Source organism: Sciurus vulgaris, assembly GCF_902686455.1.
Source record: "Sciurus vulgaris genome assembly, contig: HiC_scaffold_179_arrow_ctg1, whole genome shotgun sequence".
NCBI lineage: Eukaryota > Metazoa > Chordata > Mammalia > Rodentia > Sciuridae > Sciurus > Sciurus vulgaris.
The window spans coordinates 1-18,015 of record NW_027632874.1 but is presented as its reverse complement, the minus strand read 5'-3'; the positions used below and the strand labels follow the sequence as shown (position 1 = coordinate 18,015).

At 39.4% G+C, this 18,015-nt stretch overlaps 1 pseudogene across 1 annotated transcript; it reads right to left on the bottom strand.

Annotated features, from left to right (window-relative positions):
- Positions 1 to 16,126: 16,126 nt before the first annotated feature.
- On the bottom strand, positions 16,127 to 17,289 carry LOC306652357 (chromatin target of PRMT1 protein-like; annotated as a pseudogene). The gene is made up of 2 exons: positions 17,109 to 17,289; positions 16,127 to 17,024 (listed from the first exon to the last, which is right to left on the bottom strand). The product of its transcript is annotated as a chromatin target of PRMT1 protein-like (transcript).
- Positions 17,290 to 18,015: the final 726 nt, after the last annotated feature.

The window sequence follows — 18,015 nt, the reverse complement described above, 5'->3', positions numbered from 1 at the left end:
TCTTGGCTTCCTGTTACACAGGTCTGGTCATGGGCAAGAAAGCAAGAACTCTGCTGCAGCTGGAGATAATGGTGTTCACTTTCCCCTTAGGCTCTCCGGCAGGATGGGCTTGTCGTTGGTTCTTTCATGCTCTGGAAGGAACTCTAGTGTCCTGGACCACAGCTGAAATTGGACTTTGAACCTGTTCCTATGCATGGATCTCCTCATGGAAACTTTGGAGGCCACCATTTGGGTTTGGAACCTGTGGGGTTACACTCTTGCTAATGTGCAACCAAGAGGGCAGCCAGCATGGAGAGAGGCAGCTGCCTGAGAATGTGTGGGTATGGGACACCTACCTTGATGGCAGTGGACACACCCTCCATTAAACAAAATGTCCAAATGTGTCCAGCACCTTAAAGACTGCACGAAATATTCAACTCAGAAACTCTACTTCTAGAAATTATCCCAGAAAATAACTAATAAGCATTCCCTCTTCCATTCTGTGTGTTCTACATTATTAATGCTTATGATTAACACAATTTTAACTCAACTATAACTTGGTGAAATAAGGAACAAACTAAAGTTCCCACGTGGTTGTTGTAAATAATTGCAAAAATAAGAACTCTTTTGAAACCTATAATTTTCTAGCTGACAGGTGAAGTAAGAGTCATTTCCTGATGTAATTGTGGAGATGAGATTTCTAAAGAAATGTGTTCATGTTCATCCTGAAATTCAGAGACCAGCCTGGATTTATCATATCTTCCAGGAACCAAATTATCTCCAGTGGATCACACAGGAAGACGTGTCTGAATTCTGTTATTGTGACTGACAATACCTTAATTTATTTTCTCCAGTTTATTATGCGTTATGCTCCCCAATGAGAGTTCTTTGAAACATATATATATATATATATTTATTTATTTATTTATTTTCCCCTTTTAGTAGAATAAGCATTTTTAGGTCAGTGGATTGATCACATTTGTGAATAATTCTTTCCTGGAAATCCAGAGACATCTACTTTAGCTTCTTTTTAATTTTTTTTTTTTTCAGTGCTGGGGATGCCTTAGCTGCTTGAAGCTGTATCATATGCTTGTGGGTTCTGGTAAATAGATTCTCTGGTCCTTCCTCTCTAGATAGTGGAGGAATGGAGGTCATTATTGCCTTTGGCATTTCTTCCTCCTATTCTGGTCTGCAAGGTCATTTCTTTAAGTTAGAACCTCATCAAAAGTTGCCTAGCTGGTTTGGAGCTGCGGACAGCTCCAGGTGCGGGGGTGTGGGGGCATGGGGTCTGGGTCGCAGTACAGGCAAGGGGTTGTCATGGGGGTGACCTCCCCACTGTGGAACTGTTCGCCAGGACCCAGCACCTTGACACGGTGACAGAGGTATGAGTTTGTCTGGAGTACCAGGCAGACTGATTGGAGCGCGGCCCTGGAATGCATACAGGATGTGAAAGAGCCTTGTGGGCTGAAGAGGGGAACTGGGCCTGGGAAACGGCGGCCCTTCAGAGCCGAGGGGCCTCTGGATACTGGCGAGAGAGTGGCGAGCGCCATTCTGCTTCTGCCTGGCTTTTTGAGTTGGATCCTGCACTTTCTTTCCCTGGGGCAGATGTGTGTGCACGTCGCCAATGACGAGAGTGTCGCCACAGTTTTTTCAGGTAGTGCCACAACCCTCTTTACGTGGTGCACGTGCTTCTGCCTGGCTCTCCTGCAAGGGAGGCTGCGTGTAGTCCCTGTGCTAACGCGGCGCTGCTGAGTGCACAGGTTTAGACTCTAGGACTTGGCTTGGGCAACTGCAGTTGTAGGCTGGATTTCCTTTGTGAGGTGAAAATAATTTACTCCTGCAGGGATATTCTCAGTATTGTGGGTTGAGTAGTGAGGAATCCCAACTGCCTTGCCTTGTGCCTCATGAATATTTCTCCTACCTAGTTCAATCTTAGAGGGCTTAGATCACATGTGCTCTCCATTTTTTTTCTTGATCCTCTTCCCTTCCCCCACTTGACTGCCAGTTCTGCTCATCTCAGATGTCACTTCCTCTGAGCAACCTCACTTCTTATCAGGCCTCATGTGGATCTCACAGGGTCATTTCCCTAGCCCTATCACACCTAATATCATTGGTAGTTTAAACTGTCAGTGGGGCCTACATGATCCTTAAGGTCCTGAGGATGTAGGAATCACTGGCCTTCTCTCCTGCTTCCTTTCAGGCAGCTTCAGCTGGGACCTCCCCTCTGGCAAATCAAAGAGGAGGAAGCAGGGGGGTCTGCCTTAGGGGCTGCGACTCCAGTACCTGCATCATCCTGCTGACAGTCACAGTGGCCAGATCAGTTTTCTGGGGCCCCAGTTCCCTCCAGAGGTGGCAGCAATGGCCCATTTTCTGGGATACCTGGACAGGAGCACATTCAGAAAGCTGCTGAAGCTGTGGTCAGGAGCCAGCAGGGGAAGGATTACCGAGAAGCCATGCAGTGCCTGGGTACCAGTTCCAGCTTGTCAGAGGAATGGCTGGGTGCCCTGCTTGCTGGTACACATACACTTCTCCAGCAGGCCCTCAGGTTTCCCTCCCCCAGTCTGAAGTTTGATACCATAGTGGGATGGGAAGAGGGGAAAACTTTACAAAATGCATATAAAACAGTGATACAGATCATCAAGGCATGACAATTGCACACTTAACGTAGAGCAGAATGGGATGTGGGTGGTGGGGAGGTTCTTGCCACTGTAAGCTGAGTCATGGCCGGGCTTCCTGGAGAACATGGTATCTGAGCACACTTGAAGGATGGGAGCAGGTGAGTGCAGTCCACTGAGGGACCAGCTGGTGCACAGATGGCCAGTGGACAGAGACCAGGTATACTGGATGTCATGTACCTGCAGCCAAGTAGGAGGAGGTGATTGGAAGGAGGTAAAGCTGGGGAGGGTACAGAGGTCAGGTCTGAGAAATTGGGCTCAAAGGACTCTGACTGAAATTTAAGCCAAAGGATAAGCCCTTTGAGGGTTTTTAACAGAGGGTGTGCTCTGGTGATTGTTTTAAAAGGATAGCACTTCTATTATTTAAAAGGTTAACATTATCCAAGGGTGGTGGTACATGCCTGTAATCCCAGACCCTTGGGGGGATGAGGCAGGAGGATTGCAAATGCAAGGCTAGCCTCAGCAACTTATTGAGACCTTGTCTCAAAATAAATATAAAAAGAAAGGACTGGGGATGGATGTTGCTCAGTGATAGAGTGCCCCTGGGTTCATTGCCCAGTTCCATAAAAATAAGTAAAAGAATTGGGCTGGGGCTGGGGTTGTGGATTGGTGGTAGAGCACTTGCCTAGCATGTGCAAGGCACTGGGTTCAATTCTCAGCACCACATATAAATAAATAAGATAAAGCCTATCGCCAATTAAAAAATTAAAACAAAAAAAGTTGTCTAACTGGGGCTAGGGTTTTGGTTCAGTGGCAGAGCACTTGCTAGCATGTGTGAGGCCCTGGGCTCAATTTTCAGCACTGCATACAAATAAATAAGTAAAGTTAATTAACAACAAATTAAAAAAGTGTCTAACTGGTGTCCTTTAGGTTGATACCTACCTGCTTAGCAACTTTGGCAGCAGATCTATTGAAAATAAATTAATATGTCACACCTGAAATTCCAACCCAGGGTCAAAGGCAAAGGAAAAAAACACTGATCATTCTGACTACAATTATACTGAGTTATATGCCCAGACCTCACTAAATCTTTTTTTTTTTCTATTATAATGAGTTTATTGACACACTAGACTATTTCTGCTGACTTGAGGTTTCTATTTAAAGAGTGCTTTAGAATAGAGTTTTTATTTTATTTATTTATTTTTTTATGGAGAAGCAAGAAGGGAGATAGGGGAAGCAGGTTGGTCAACTGGTTTGATGATTTCAATAGGCTCATTGGTGTAGGACTGGCAGAGTGACCTAGGGCAAAAGACCCCTGGAGAGGATGTGGTGGAGGCATTGAGCTGATTAGCTAGTGCAGGTGTAAAAGAAAGACTTGCCATTCTCTGCTTGCTCTAAGAATTAGCCAGCTCTGGGAAGGGTGGTCTCTTTCTGCCCATCAAGGCCTGGATGACAAAGCTTCAGAAAACACACTAAACCATGCATGGCTAATATTAAGGGTCATGCCCCCTGTGACTTGGGAGCCAGAGGTGAGACTCCCTCCTGTCCTGCAGCCCCACCACCATGGAAGGTGAACTCAAGTGTTCACATGCTTGGAATTCAGGGCACAGAGGTGCATGGGAGAGAGATGTGACCCTATCACAGGCCTCTGAACCTCTGCCCCTGCTGCCCAGGTCTCTTCCATTCCCCAGAGCTGAGAAAGTAGGTTTATGCATAATTAGATGTTCAGTCAGGGGCAGTCACAAACAACGAATGTGGTCCTTTCCTTAGTTCAGTATGTTTATTAGTTAAGTCAGCAAAAATGTCCTTGAGGGAATGAGGGGCACCACTCCGGGTCAGTCAGAACAGGAATTCAGTGGCCTTTCCCTAATTGAAAAGTGGATCTAGGTTGCAGTGAAGACCACCACTCTTCCTCTTCACTCCTGACCTGAAAAAAGTAATGTCTGCTGCACACTTCCAGTATCAGTGTCCACTGTACCACTTCTGTGATTTATGTGATAAAAATTAACTCTGGAAATAACAGCTATAATCAATATGGAAGACTGTGTTTTCCAAGAATGGCCACAATATGCTCTTCCCAAAGCTTGGAGTTATTGTTTGTTTTGTTTCTATCTCTCCCTCTGGAGTCAAGTGAGCTTTTGTGACTGTCCTGAAGTATGGAATGCATTAGAAGTTAAGTTGGAGAATTCACAATTTTAGCATGGAGAAGGCAATTCAACCTCTGCCTGGTTATCTGTGATCCTCCTGCTTTGGAATCCAGTTATCACACTCTCCAGAAGTTCAGGGGCCACTTGGAAAGACACAGCCAAGATGAGGGTGATGAGGGTGATATTGGCATCTCCTGGCATGTATATCAGGAAGCCCCAGGGACACTCCTTAGTCTTCCACTGCCTGTTCAAGGCCCAGAGGAGCAGAGATGACCAAGTCCCTCCAGCCCCACTCAAGTGAAATGAAATGGGGGAAATGGACATTGTTCTTTTGAGCCACTGATTTAAGGGTTTTTTAACATAGCAATAAACAATGCTAAAATAAAGTCTGTAGAATGTAAGAATTCTGTTAATATTCATACAATTATTTTTTCTAATCAACCTCAACTATACCCTATAGCAAAGAGAAAATTTTGAAAGTGAAAAGCAATCTTGAGCATTTTAAATATTTTAAATTATGTGTAAAATATATTCTATGTGAAGCAATACTTCTTTAGAAAGTAATATATAGAAAAGTAGAAATTTTTATTTGTGCTAATTTCAATTTATGTGAACACATAAATTTTCTATGCATATCCATCTGTAGGTTATAGATGAAGTACTAAAGAAGGATTATCAGATTTGTATCTATCACCTATGGATTAGATATAATATATTAGGTGCAGATTAATGATTAATGCCGATTTGCTCATAATATGTAGATTACCTAGAAATTAGATACAAACATATATATAATATGTAGATTAATATAACGAGATGTAGATAGAATCTAAAGATATCAATATAATTACATTATTACTTCAGATTTATTCTTTGGTTCTTTAATCAGGACAAAATAGTAAAATCTTTTATGTTAAATGGTGTTAAAATTTATTCCTATATTTGATAGTAATTGAACAGCTTAAACATTATAAATTTTGCTCTTTTATAACAAATAAAAAGAGTATTAATTCTCAATCAACAAACTTGTTGCTTTTTATACTTGAAAGTTGGGGGAAAACATATGAAGAAGCCCAAGAGCCAGGTGCAGTGATGCAAGCTTGAAATCGCAGCAGCTTGGGAGGCTGAGGAAGGAGAATCATGAGTTCAAAGCCAGCCTCAGCAAAAGTGAGGTGCTAAGTAACTCTGTGAGACCCAGTCTCTAAATGAAATACAAAATAGAATTGGGGATGTGGCTCATTGGTTGAGTACCCCTGAGTTTAATCCCTGGTACTCCTCCCCTAAAAAGGAGCTCAAGAGCAGATAAAGAAAAATTAATTGCAATTACAATATACCTGTTACCCACACCTTTTAAAAAAATCTATTTTTAAGAGTGCAAAGGCTTTTCTAAACAAGAGGGATTCTCAATTCACTTTGAAATGATGTGCCTATCTAGCTTTACACTACCTCTCATATTCATCAGTTAAATGAGAAAAAAAACTTAAGAAATAAAAAGTTCATCTTCATTCTTCACTCTGAATCAACAAACTGTCTTTCTATTCAGTTTAACCCACTTAATATCTCTTTTTTTTTCGTGTCTCCTTTTTCAAAAGCAGCAATGGTTCCTCCTTTCTGAAATAATCTTTATTTAATCGAGTTAACCAATATTACTTAGGACATCTGTAGGATAAAGTGAATCTACTGCTCTTCATTGTGATATCTATAAATCATGGATACCATCTTTCTTTAAATTTTTTAATTTGTTTTAATTAGTTGTACATGACAGTGGAATGCACTTTGATACATGATATATAATGGAGTATAATTTTTCATTTTTCTGGCTATACATGATGTATAATTCCACCAGTCATATAGTTATATATGTAGAGTATTAATATCTGATCCATTCTACTATCCTTCTCAATCCCGTACCCACTCCCTTCCCTTCACTCCCTGAGTCTGAAGTATCTCCACTCTCCCTAGCTCAACCCCGCCCCATTGTAAATTAGCATCTGCATATCAGAAAAAGCATTCAGTTTTTGGATTTTTGGGATTGACTTATTTTCATTTAGCATGATATTCTACAGCTCCATCCATTTACCAGCAAATGTCATCATTTCAGTCTTCTTCAAGGCTCAGTAATAATCCATCAAGTGTGTGTATGTGTATATCTATATCTATCTATATCTATATAAATATATATATATACATATATATATCACATTTTTTTTACCCATTTATCTCTTGAAGGGCATCTAGGTTGGTTCCATCGTGTAGCTATTGTGAATTGAGCTTCTATAAACATTGATGTGGCTGTGTCTCTGTAATATGCTATTTTTATGTCCTTTGGGTATAAACCTATAAGTGGAATAGCTGGGTCAAATGGTTCCATTCCAAGTTTTCTAAGGAATCGCCATACGGCTTTCCATAATTGTTGCGCCAATTTGCATTCCCACCAGCAATGTACGAGTACTCTTTCCCCACATCCTTGCCAACATTTATTATTTGTATTCTTGATAATTGCCATTCTGTGGTGAGATGAAATCTTAATTTTAATTTGCATTTCTCTAATTGCTAAAGACCTTGAACATTTTTTCTTATATTTGTTGATTGATTGCATTTCTTCTTTTGTGAAGTGTCTGTTAGTTCCTTAGCCAATTTATTGTGTTATTTGGCTTTTTTGGTGTTAAGTTTTTTGAGATCTTTATATATCATGCAGATTAATGCTCTCTCTGAGGTGCATGTAGTAAATATTTTTTCCCATTCTGTAGGCTCTCTCTTCACATAATTGATTATTATTCTTTTAAGCTGATTTTTCTCAGTGAAAACATGTCTGAAGGAATAGGAAGACAGCATATTTCCAAAGCTGAGATTTTGTGGTTGGTAAGTATATATTCCTTCACCCAGACAGAAGGGTAAACTGTCTCTTTGAGAAATAATATACATCAAACCATGGAGCAATCTGAATATTTTAAAACAGACCCCTCTATAAATTTCTTACATGATCCATGCCTGAGAACCAACTGCATGACTGTCAGCACCCTGTGTGTCCAGGAGTCCTTCTAGAACTTTCCACTTGTGCACCTATTAATGAGGGGCTGATGTTTTCACTTGTTAGCTACTTTCTGTAAGAAAAATGTCTTACCATTTTTACCATTACTGATGCTCTCCCTTCAAACTTGTACTAGCAATTTGCTTTATTTAAGGAAAAAACATCTCAAATAGAATTCAAAAGGATATAGTTTGTGTTTGGGGTTACTCAAGTCAAGATTTCATGCTAGAAAAGAGGTTCAGCAGTCTGAGTCTAAGGCTTTTCCTTAGGCCCAGGTCGCTTGTGATCTCTGAGTTTCACCAAGATGTTCATTCTTACATATATTTTTCTCAAAGTTCAACAGACAATTCTTGTTTTATTTGCAGGATCTCTCACAACTATTTGCATCGTCATTTGGGTAAAAAACAAAATGCACTCATCTTTCCTGTGACCCTATTGCTTTCTTCATTCAAAGGCTGTCATACCATTTTTTAAGTTGTGTAAAGTTGTTACTCAACTCATTTTCCAATCAGATGTAGCTTTTGGGTCTCAAAGTCTCTACTAGCAGAGACCTTTAACCCCTGGGTAAATATTTTTATGCAAGTGGATGTTTTGGCAGTGAAAATAGGAGAAGCAAATTGAATGTGTAAACTTTCAGATAATATATGCATATGCCTAATCTTCTTTTAATATTTCAAATACCTGAAACAGAATGACATTTGAATGCAGTTCCTTGTAACATTCTTTATTAAATTTTTATAGTAACTGATTTACATATTTTTGTTATTGTTTGTAATCAGTAGCAATCTAAATATTTGTTCTTGGTACTTGTTCACTCTAAATTCCAAGGTACACTGATGTTCCTCCAGGGATATTAAACATTTTGTTCCTTATTGCAATTCTCTGATTAATATATTTATTTTTATCTGGATGGCCATAATTAGCATGAAACTAGCTAATAAGAAAAGTTACTGAATTCTTTTTTTCTTTTTTAAGAGATTAAATAATTTTTCTTGGAGTTAAAATCATTCAGAACAGATGGTTATCTTTTTTATTTTTAGGAATCTACCCAGCTATCTGTGACATAATTCTATAACCTGGGTGGTCAAGAATGAGCTAAACCCTGTCCTCAATTAACAATAAAATCCAGAAATAAACCCAAAAGGCCAAAGTACCAAAATGTTGTTAGATAATATTTTAAACAGATTTACAATGAATTATTGTGTAGGTGAGTGTAAATATGGGGAAAAGCAGAATTTTCTCAAATGAAATAGGATATTATAGCACTTTGTAAAATATTTCATAGATTTTTGTTTAAAAATATATTTATGAAATTCATAACTAAAAATAAATTTTTCTTACAAAGAGCCTTCTAAGAGTCTTTAAATATAAATATTCATAATATTAATTTTGATTATCCAAAGGGAAAATTACTGATATAAGCATATCCTAAACATCTTTGTTCTTTTTCCTCCATCATGGAGTCTTGAGTTTGTAATGCCCTACAGAAAAAGAGAGTTTTATATAAGGGAAAATTTCAACAAGATCTGGGAATAATCAAAAAGTTAAGAAAGCAAGACCATATGGGCTTAATAAGGTCTGCATAAGTTATTATTATTTTATTGTAAACAAATGGGATATATGTTGTTTCTCTGTTTGTACATGGAGTAATGGCATACCATTTGTGTAATCATAAATTTACACAGGGTAATGTTGTTTGATTCATTCTGTTATTTTTTCCCTTCCCACCACCCCTCCCACCCCTCTTTTCCCTCAATACAGTTCTTACTTCCTCCATTCTTGCCCCCTGCCTAACCCTAACCCTAACCCTAACATTGTCCCCTCCCACCCCACCATCCACTTATCAGTGAGATCATTCGTCCTTCGGTTTTTTTGAGATTGGCTTATCTCACTTAGCATGATATTCTCCAATTTCATCCATTTGCCTGCAAATGCCATAAGTTTATCATTCTTTATGGCTGAGTAATATTCCATCGTATATATATACCACAGTTTCTTTATCTGTTCATCAATTGAAGGACATCTAGGTTGGTTCCACAATCTGGCTATTGTGAATTGAGCAGCTATGAACATTGATGTGGCTGTATCTCTATAGTATGCTGATTCTAAGATTCCATCTCACCCCAATTAGAATGGCGATTATCAAGAACACAAGCAACAATAGGTGTTGGCAGGGATGTGGGGAAAAAGGTACACTCATACATTGCTGGTGGGGTTGCAAATTAGTGCAGCCACTCTGGAAAGCAGTATGGAGATTCCTCAGAAAGCTTGGAATGGAATCACCATTTGACCCAGCTATCCCACTCCTTGGCCTATACCCAAAGGACTTAAAATCAGCATACTACAGAGATACAACTACATCAAAGTTACTGAATTCTTGATTTTTTTCCCTGATATGCATTGTGACATTTATTTGCTGGTCAAAGTTACAGGTTGCTCTATTCAAGATCCTGTTGGTTGCCAGAATATTTTAAACTTTCAATGACATTTATTATCAATGAGTATGTGTCAATGTGCAACTCATTTTCCAATCAGCTGTAACAACTGTGTCTCTTTGTCTCTGTGAGCAGACATCTATAGCCCCATGGGAAATAGTTTTAAATGTGCACATTTTCTCAGTGAAAAGAAGAGAGGATGAATTCTTGAATATATAAAGTTTTAAACAAGTAAATGAAAAAACCTAAAGTCTACTCATAGTGTCAAGGAATTTAGTCAAGCCTAGGTGATTGCCAGTGGATAAAGGAAACAGGGAGTATTTATACAATGGAATAGGACTCAACCATGAAAAGAGTAATATTCTTGTTTTCAGGAACATAAATGGAACTGGACAGCACTGTTGGCAGAAATGAGCCAGGCACAAAAAGACAAATGTCAAATGTTCTCAATCATTTATGCAAACAAACAAGTCAATCCTGTCAAAGTACAGAATGGAACAGGTAGTAGAAATGGCAGAGGACAGCATGTAGACCGACAGAATTTAACAGGGACTTCCAGGACCTGGCAGGGTTGGAGTAGGAGAAGTCAAGGATAGAGGGGTGATGGCTATGTTCACAGCTTGTGTGGAAATAGCACAGGGAATCTTATTAATGTGCAGGATTACTATGAACCAATAATAATTTTAAAGGTATATATTATACACAGTGCTAGAGATGTTGCTTTATTTCCATTCTTATATTTCCAAAATCAATTTATTTAAACATATCATATAATACATCAGAAGTGCATTTGACATTAACATGCTTTTCTATGTTCTGCAGTGTTCTGGAGCACATCTGTTAGGCTGCTTGAGAAGAGCACATTAGCATGTGTTATTGACATTTGACTAGGTGTTTCACTTCAGGCCACCTTTGCTTAACCTCAGAAAGAATGCTTTAGTGCAGAAAGTTGTTCGGTGGATGTACGTGATCACAAAAAAATCACATCAAAGCTGCTTTCTCAAAGGGTTCTAGATGGCTTGTAATATTTAATGCTCATGTTTTAAGATCATATCCATAGGAATAGTTAGTTGCTAAATCTTTATTCAAAATTAGTATGTCTATTTCTTTCCTTTTTCCCCTTCTCCTCTCATCTTTGTCTTTTTCCTTTTTTTCTCAAGAGTCTTTTTTCCCTCTATTCTTCCCTCCTATTTATTCTTTAATCATTTATGTCAGGTGATTTCTCAAGTATCTAAAATTACCATTGATCAAGGCAAATACCATTTATGTTTTTTCTTTAATTTATAAATATATATACATACATATATATACATATAGGTACACATATTTATAAAAATATAAGACTATCTGATATATATATATATGAGAGAGATTCTTATTTTTTTCTGTGTAGCTTTTTATTTGTGAATGTGCTTCTTTGCACAACCTTTCCTGCTGATATTAGTCAGTCTTCTATTCCATACAAATCACATGTCACTGGAGAGAAAACCCAGACTATGTGCTCCAAGCCAGCATTTTGCTTTATTATTTATTACTTACAAAGATATAACAGAATATTCCAAAACTTAGAGACTGGAAGCAACAGGCATTTCTTGGCTTATAGGTTATTTGAATCAAGGACCTGGGAGTGACTTAGCTGATGGTTCTGGCTCGAGGATCTTAGGAGGTAGCAAAGAGGAGTCATCAGTGTTGCTGGGATCTCTGGCTTGCCATCACACAGAGTGACCAGCTCTCCTGACAGTGACAACCCCAGCTCTGTCACTCAAAACCGTACAAAGCAGCTTCTAGACAGCTGCTTTCCTCCAGAGAAGGCAGAGGCTCCACCCAGCAGTCTTCTGCAGCCTGGTCTGGAGCAGAAGTCTCTTCATATTGGTTGTTGTTCTGTTCCTGGGAGGAGAGCCACAGAGTCACTGATTGAAACCAGACCAAAAAGGCAGTGATTGCAGGAGTGTGTGGATCCCCTGATGTGGGGATGGCTGAGGGTCATGTTAGAGACGTCTAGGTTCACCATGTAGAAACTCCTGGAATTCCAGGGTGGAGGCAAACCAAAGTGGTTATGGTATTTCCATCAAAAATGGAAAATTAATTGTTCAAGTTAATCCTGGAGTTGAAGCTAGAAACAGAGTGACACTTACAACTGTGTCTTCTTAAATATGTCTTCTATTTTCACCAAAATGACCAGTCCAAGGCATAACAAGAATATCTATAGGAACATCCCAAGGGTGTTGAAAACATCCAAATATTCTGTTACCAATGTCATAGAAATAAATTGTTACCTGAAGATGCATTTTGATTTTAGTTTTCCTATACATTTTCCTTGTGATTGTTAATGTCAGTGTCAGCTATCCTGTAGCTAATCCCATGGTGTGCCTTGGTAGATGTGACACTCATTGGTTTGGGGACACATTTCTGCCCTCAGTATAATGATATTCTGAATCAAACATCAATGCTTCAGGTTGGTCTCTTCTTCATTGGTCCCACCAACCAGAATGAAAACATTCTGGGAATAAAAAACAGATCTGACTCATTTTGTTGTAAACTTAATTTTGTCAGTTTATACATGTGGTGCAGATAATTTTTTTTAATTATTCTTAAATAAAATTACTTTGACATACATTGCTAAAAACTGGACACAAGAAGCAAAAGTGGCAAGATGTTTTCTAGAAAATTTTTCTTTGAAAATAAAAGACACATTCAATTGGGAATTTGGGGAACATTTAAAAATACCAAAGCCTAGTACTTTCCATTTCCAGTCAAGATGATTACCTGATGCTAGACCACCTCTCCTGTGGAGAGCAGGTATGCACTTGTGTAACTTACAAAAAGAAGCAACATCAATTTCACTATACCCAAAGTTGGTAAGTGTGAACAAGATCTCAAGACAACCCATTTCCAGCTGCTAAGAGCTCCCTGTAAGGTCCTCTACTGGCACTTGATGGGTGATCCATTATCTGTTGCCACAAACACAAACACAGTTGCTGAGAATAACATGACAGCCTATCTTCCTCCTTAAATTTTACCTTGGCCAGGCTCACCTAGCTATGCTGATGTGAGCTCTGATGTGTGACTGGAGGCACAGCATCCCTGAACATCCACACAATCCCATGGAAGCAAGTCCCATGGCTTCATCTATGCTGCATGTGGTTTCTCCATGGGATGCTTTTCTTCCTCATAAAAAATACCAAAGAGTATGGAGAAGGTTTGCCCCAATTTACATCATAGAAATGGTTGACACATTCCTCTATCTGTTATTCTGCCAGGTATTGTCCAAATACAGCTTTGATATTTTTTTTTATTGGAATGTAAATCTTTTTATTCTTTTCTACATGCAATTGAAAGCATCCTAAGTTGGTATTAGTTGGCTTGGCCTAATGGTCAGTGGGCTAGGAGCTAGCCAGAACAGAAGGTCTACCCTGCCTTGGACATACTGTGGGGCATGCTGTGGGGTAAGAAGAAGCTAATATCCATTTTCCGGCCCCAGTAGTTGTGGTTCTCTTCTCTGCTCCTGAAGCTAGAAGCTTTAATGTTCACCTTCATTCTTATAAAAGCTAAATTCATTTCTTTCTGTCCAATAAAGCAACTTTCCTCTAAGCTGTTAACACAATTCAATTTTTAAACCAAGATAAGCCTGGTTTTTCCTCTGTAATTAGGTTATTTAGTTTGACTCCTACAGAAAACCAACCTTGGTTATGATGGAATGAGCAACTGCAGAAACTTCAGTGAAGGTGAATGTAATCACAGGATTTGCTTAGCTTGGTAGAAAAAAAGTCGATTGGCAAGCACCCCTGCTTATCCAGAGAAGAAAAGTGTCATCTACAAAAGATAGATTAGAGGTTAAAAAAGAAGGCTCAACAGGGAAGGGAATTTGAACATTGTATATCTGATGATTTAAGAACACATTTTCAATTATATTTAAGAATATATATTATACCATGTTTTAAAAGAGTCCTTTTATCTTTAATATAAATCAGGAAATATTTATGGATTTTATGTTTTTAAAGTTTAGAAGGGATTTTCAACACTTGAAAAATTTTTGGATTTTTTTTTTTTTTTTTTTTACAAATTTTGGTATACGTTTTATTTCCTTTTCTTATTAGAACTAAGTTGATCCAGGCCAGGGATATGGCTCAATGGTAGAACCTCACCTGGCATGTGTGAAGTCCAGGCTTCCATCCCTAGCAACATTAGAAAAGAAGTTGACTAAACCACAATGATATTTGCAATGCAATTCAATTTTTCTACAACCATAAAGAGAGGTCATAGTCATTGTGATTTATTCCTAAGTCCTTAAATATTTCTTTTTTTTTTTTTCAAAAAGTTGCTAAACTTTAGGCCCTTGGCCCAGAGTTTTCTTCTGGTTCTATAGTGATGTGTTCTTTAATGGCTGGTTTTGAATTCCATTGTACCACAAAGGCTTCCAAATGGAATGTTTTGTCTCAGTGAGAAATCTTTATTTAAAAATTCTCTGAATGCTGTAATTGAATAGACATAATTGCAAGGCTCTGTGCCATGCAAAATTGTAAATAGTACTGACAATGTAATTTAGGCTCATTTATGTTACAGTAGCTTATTATGGCTCAAGTTTTTATTCCCTTAATTAGCAGAGCTCATCTGTTTCCCTGATAGACATTCCCATTTTACCATCAGCAGTCCTATGCCCAGATAAATGCTTTGCATATTTAGGTTGGTGCTGAGAATCTAGCTTGGTAAAGTGCAGATGACAGGGTACCTGGGCATAGTGATGTCCTAAATAGATGCTGACAGCACATCAAAAGAGGAACAGGTACTGCAGAGCAGCTAAAGATAAATACTGCATTTGAATCACAACTGTTAGAGGAGCAGATTATCATAAATGAATAAAGTTAGGCAGTAATTACAGTGACATGAATAAGGAAAAAGTCCACAAACACATCACAAACTCCATGTGGATGATTTTAAGAGACCTTACTCCCTGGGTTTGTTCAAAGCCATGCTTCCCTGCCTGGCCTCTCTGTTTTTGCAGTTCCTAAGGGTTAGGAGACCTCTCAAGCCAGGTGCAGAGGAAATCTGCTTGATGAAGCAGAATGAGTGTGCCCAGGGCAAGCTGTATGGGGGCATTGTGTGAATCGTTAATTCCACATGCACATCTTTGTTCCTTTTCTTTTTCTTTTATCTTTTTGGATTTGAGAGAACAATTTGGTATAATGAACCAGAAATACAAGATTCCACTGAACCTGGAAGAGTTGACAGAATATGGTTGAATTTAAACCTTCAAGAGAAAGAGGATCAAATAAAGCCAACAAATGGAAAAACCCAAGATTGATCTGGGACAAACATGATAATTGCATTTTGGTATGGGTAGTTCTTGATCCTTCCCAGTAGTGGTCTCCCCTCCTCCCCCATTCCTTTCCCTCTGTTGTGCTAGTCAAACCAAATAACTTCTTCCTCTCCATTGCAGGTGTAAGGCAGTTCAATCCCTTTGAATATTATACAAATCCAAGAGGCAAGCTGAAAAATCTCATTTGGAGGTAGAAAGTGCATGTATCCAATCTAGCATGCTGGTGTCCAATTATGTGGTATCAAAGCACCTGGTAGCAACTTTAATCAAAGCAGATACCATGTGTAACCTGTTATGTATCCCTGTAGCAACATCAATGTTCCCAACTTACTACACTGTTAACAATGCAGCAAAACATATTTTTCAACTCCAGATTTCCTTAACACTTCTAAGAGGCTATTTAAACAGGATGTACAAGAGAATTCTGTCTGAGAAACTAAGGCATCAAGGAGAAAAACTGGCTCTTTCTGGGAGTTTTTTGTGGGGGCACAGAGAATGTCAGTGTACAATAGATGGGAGGCAGAAGTAGGTAAAATATTGTACCCACAAGGTCAACACATTCATGTTCAAAGATAAGTCTGGGTGAAGAGAGAGGAAAAAATCAAAACAAAACAAAGACCAATTAAATCAAAGGATAAAAGGATTTCATATAACACAGTATCAAAAAATAAAAGAAACACACTAAATGTACAAACTGGTGGCAGGTAAGTCCATAGCCTATTGTGCTAGGTTCTTCTAGCATCAATCAGATTTCTCATCTGTTATCTCAAGGTTATTTACAGATGTGGTGACTTAATAAGAGTCTCTCAGAGAAGGATAGGCAGGCAGGCTTCAATCATTGGTTTCTGGATCTGTCTGTGCCATGTAGGCATCCAACTCGGCATCCATGTATCCTTTAGTTTTCAACATGTACACATCCAACTGATTGCCTAGCTGCTCCTTGGTCAATACAGGGCCAGTCCATGGCCTTGGCCTCAGCCTTGGCCTCCAAATCCCCTCTTCCCCAACCTATCATGCCCCGACCTCTACCACCAATTCCGCCACAACCCATATCTCCATGCCCTAGGCCCCCTCTCCCAGGACCTCCAGGACCTCGAATGCCACCTCTTCTTAAGCCCATTTGGGGAGCTATGGCTCGTCCACCTCGGAGCGGGTTTTTACCTAGGAATGACATCCCACCCCTAAGTAAGGTCCTGGTGGCTCATCACCCACAGTGTCGTCCTCTGGATAAGCCTCTGGATCATGGGCAGACTTTGTCCTCCAATTGCTCCCCTGGCCAGGGCCTCTATGGGTCAGCTACACCATGCCTGGGTTTTACACTTACCCAGGTGCTGCTTTAAGCTCTTCTGCTTAAGTTTTAATGCTGCCTGGACAGAGGATCTATTCTCCACCTGCTGGGCCAGTCTTCTCTTTCTGGCACTGGCTAGCTGCTGTTGTTGCTGCATCGAAACTCAAATATTCACTGGCATCAGTTTTTTGTTCTTCAGCATATTAGTAAAGAACCGGTTTTTGTGCATCAGACCCCAGGGCTATTTACATAATGTGCTGTTAGAAAGGAGCTGAAGTTGCTATTGGCTGCCTCACTGCTCATTTAGAGACATCTTGGTGGTGCTTTTTAGCACAACTTTTGGCGCTGATTGTGCAGCCATCTTCAAATCCCAAGAGTCAAAAGAAACAGATGACAGTGCTCCTCCTGGGGCTGCCACCACAGCTGCAGCAGGTGGGCTGGGGACTGGATGAACCTGAGTTGACGGAGGGGCTCAGGTAAAGTAGATGGGCAGTTGGTTAAAAAAGTGAGTGGTAGATTGCGAGGCTAGTCCGTTTAAGTTGACTACCTAACCAGCCAATCTGCCTGGTCATCCTGCCTGCCCTCCTCTGCCTTTTGTCTGTGCCACCACAGCTGCCACCGCCAACTCCTGCTCAGTGTCCCCATCTTTATTCTTTTCTAGAGAATCCTCCCCATTCTGCCAGCACACCTGCTCAGTACCTGGTGGGCACAGGTGTGTTTGATATTCTGGGAAGAATTTAGCATCTGCACTTCAGCCCACACTATCTCCAGCAGAACCCTGGGAAGAGGCCCCTTTGTTTCAATCAGGTATCTGAAAGGACATTTTCAAATAGAAGTAAATAATGACTTCTTATGACCAGAGTGAATTTGCTTTCCTCTCTTCAAAGGCATCACCCCTGTTTATTTTTCAAACTCAGACTGAAATTTTACCTCATTTTCCCTATATTTGACTCAACAGCTTCTGACATCTGTTCAAGCAGATCAAGAATCTAGTAAAAACAATAAAGTATTGCTATGTTAGCGTGAGAAAAAATAAGATAAAATGCAACACTGAGTTCTTATATAGACAAAGTTTAAAAGAAAAACTAGATGAACAATGTATCAGTTAACTTGATACTTTCTTATGTCATGGGAAAATACCACCCTAATTCCTAATGTTTAAAGAAATCACAACAGAGATCATTTCCTGGGATTTGTGGAGTC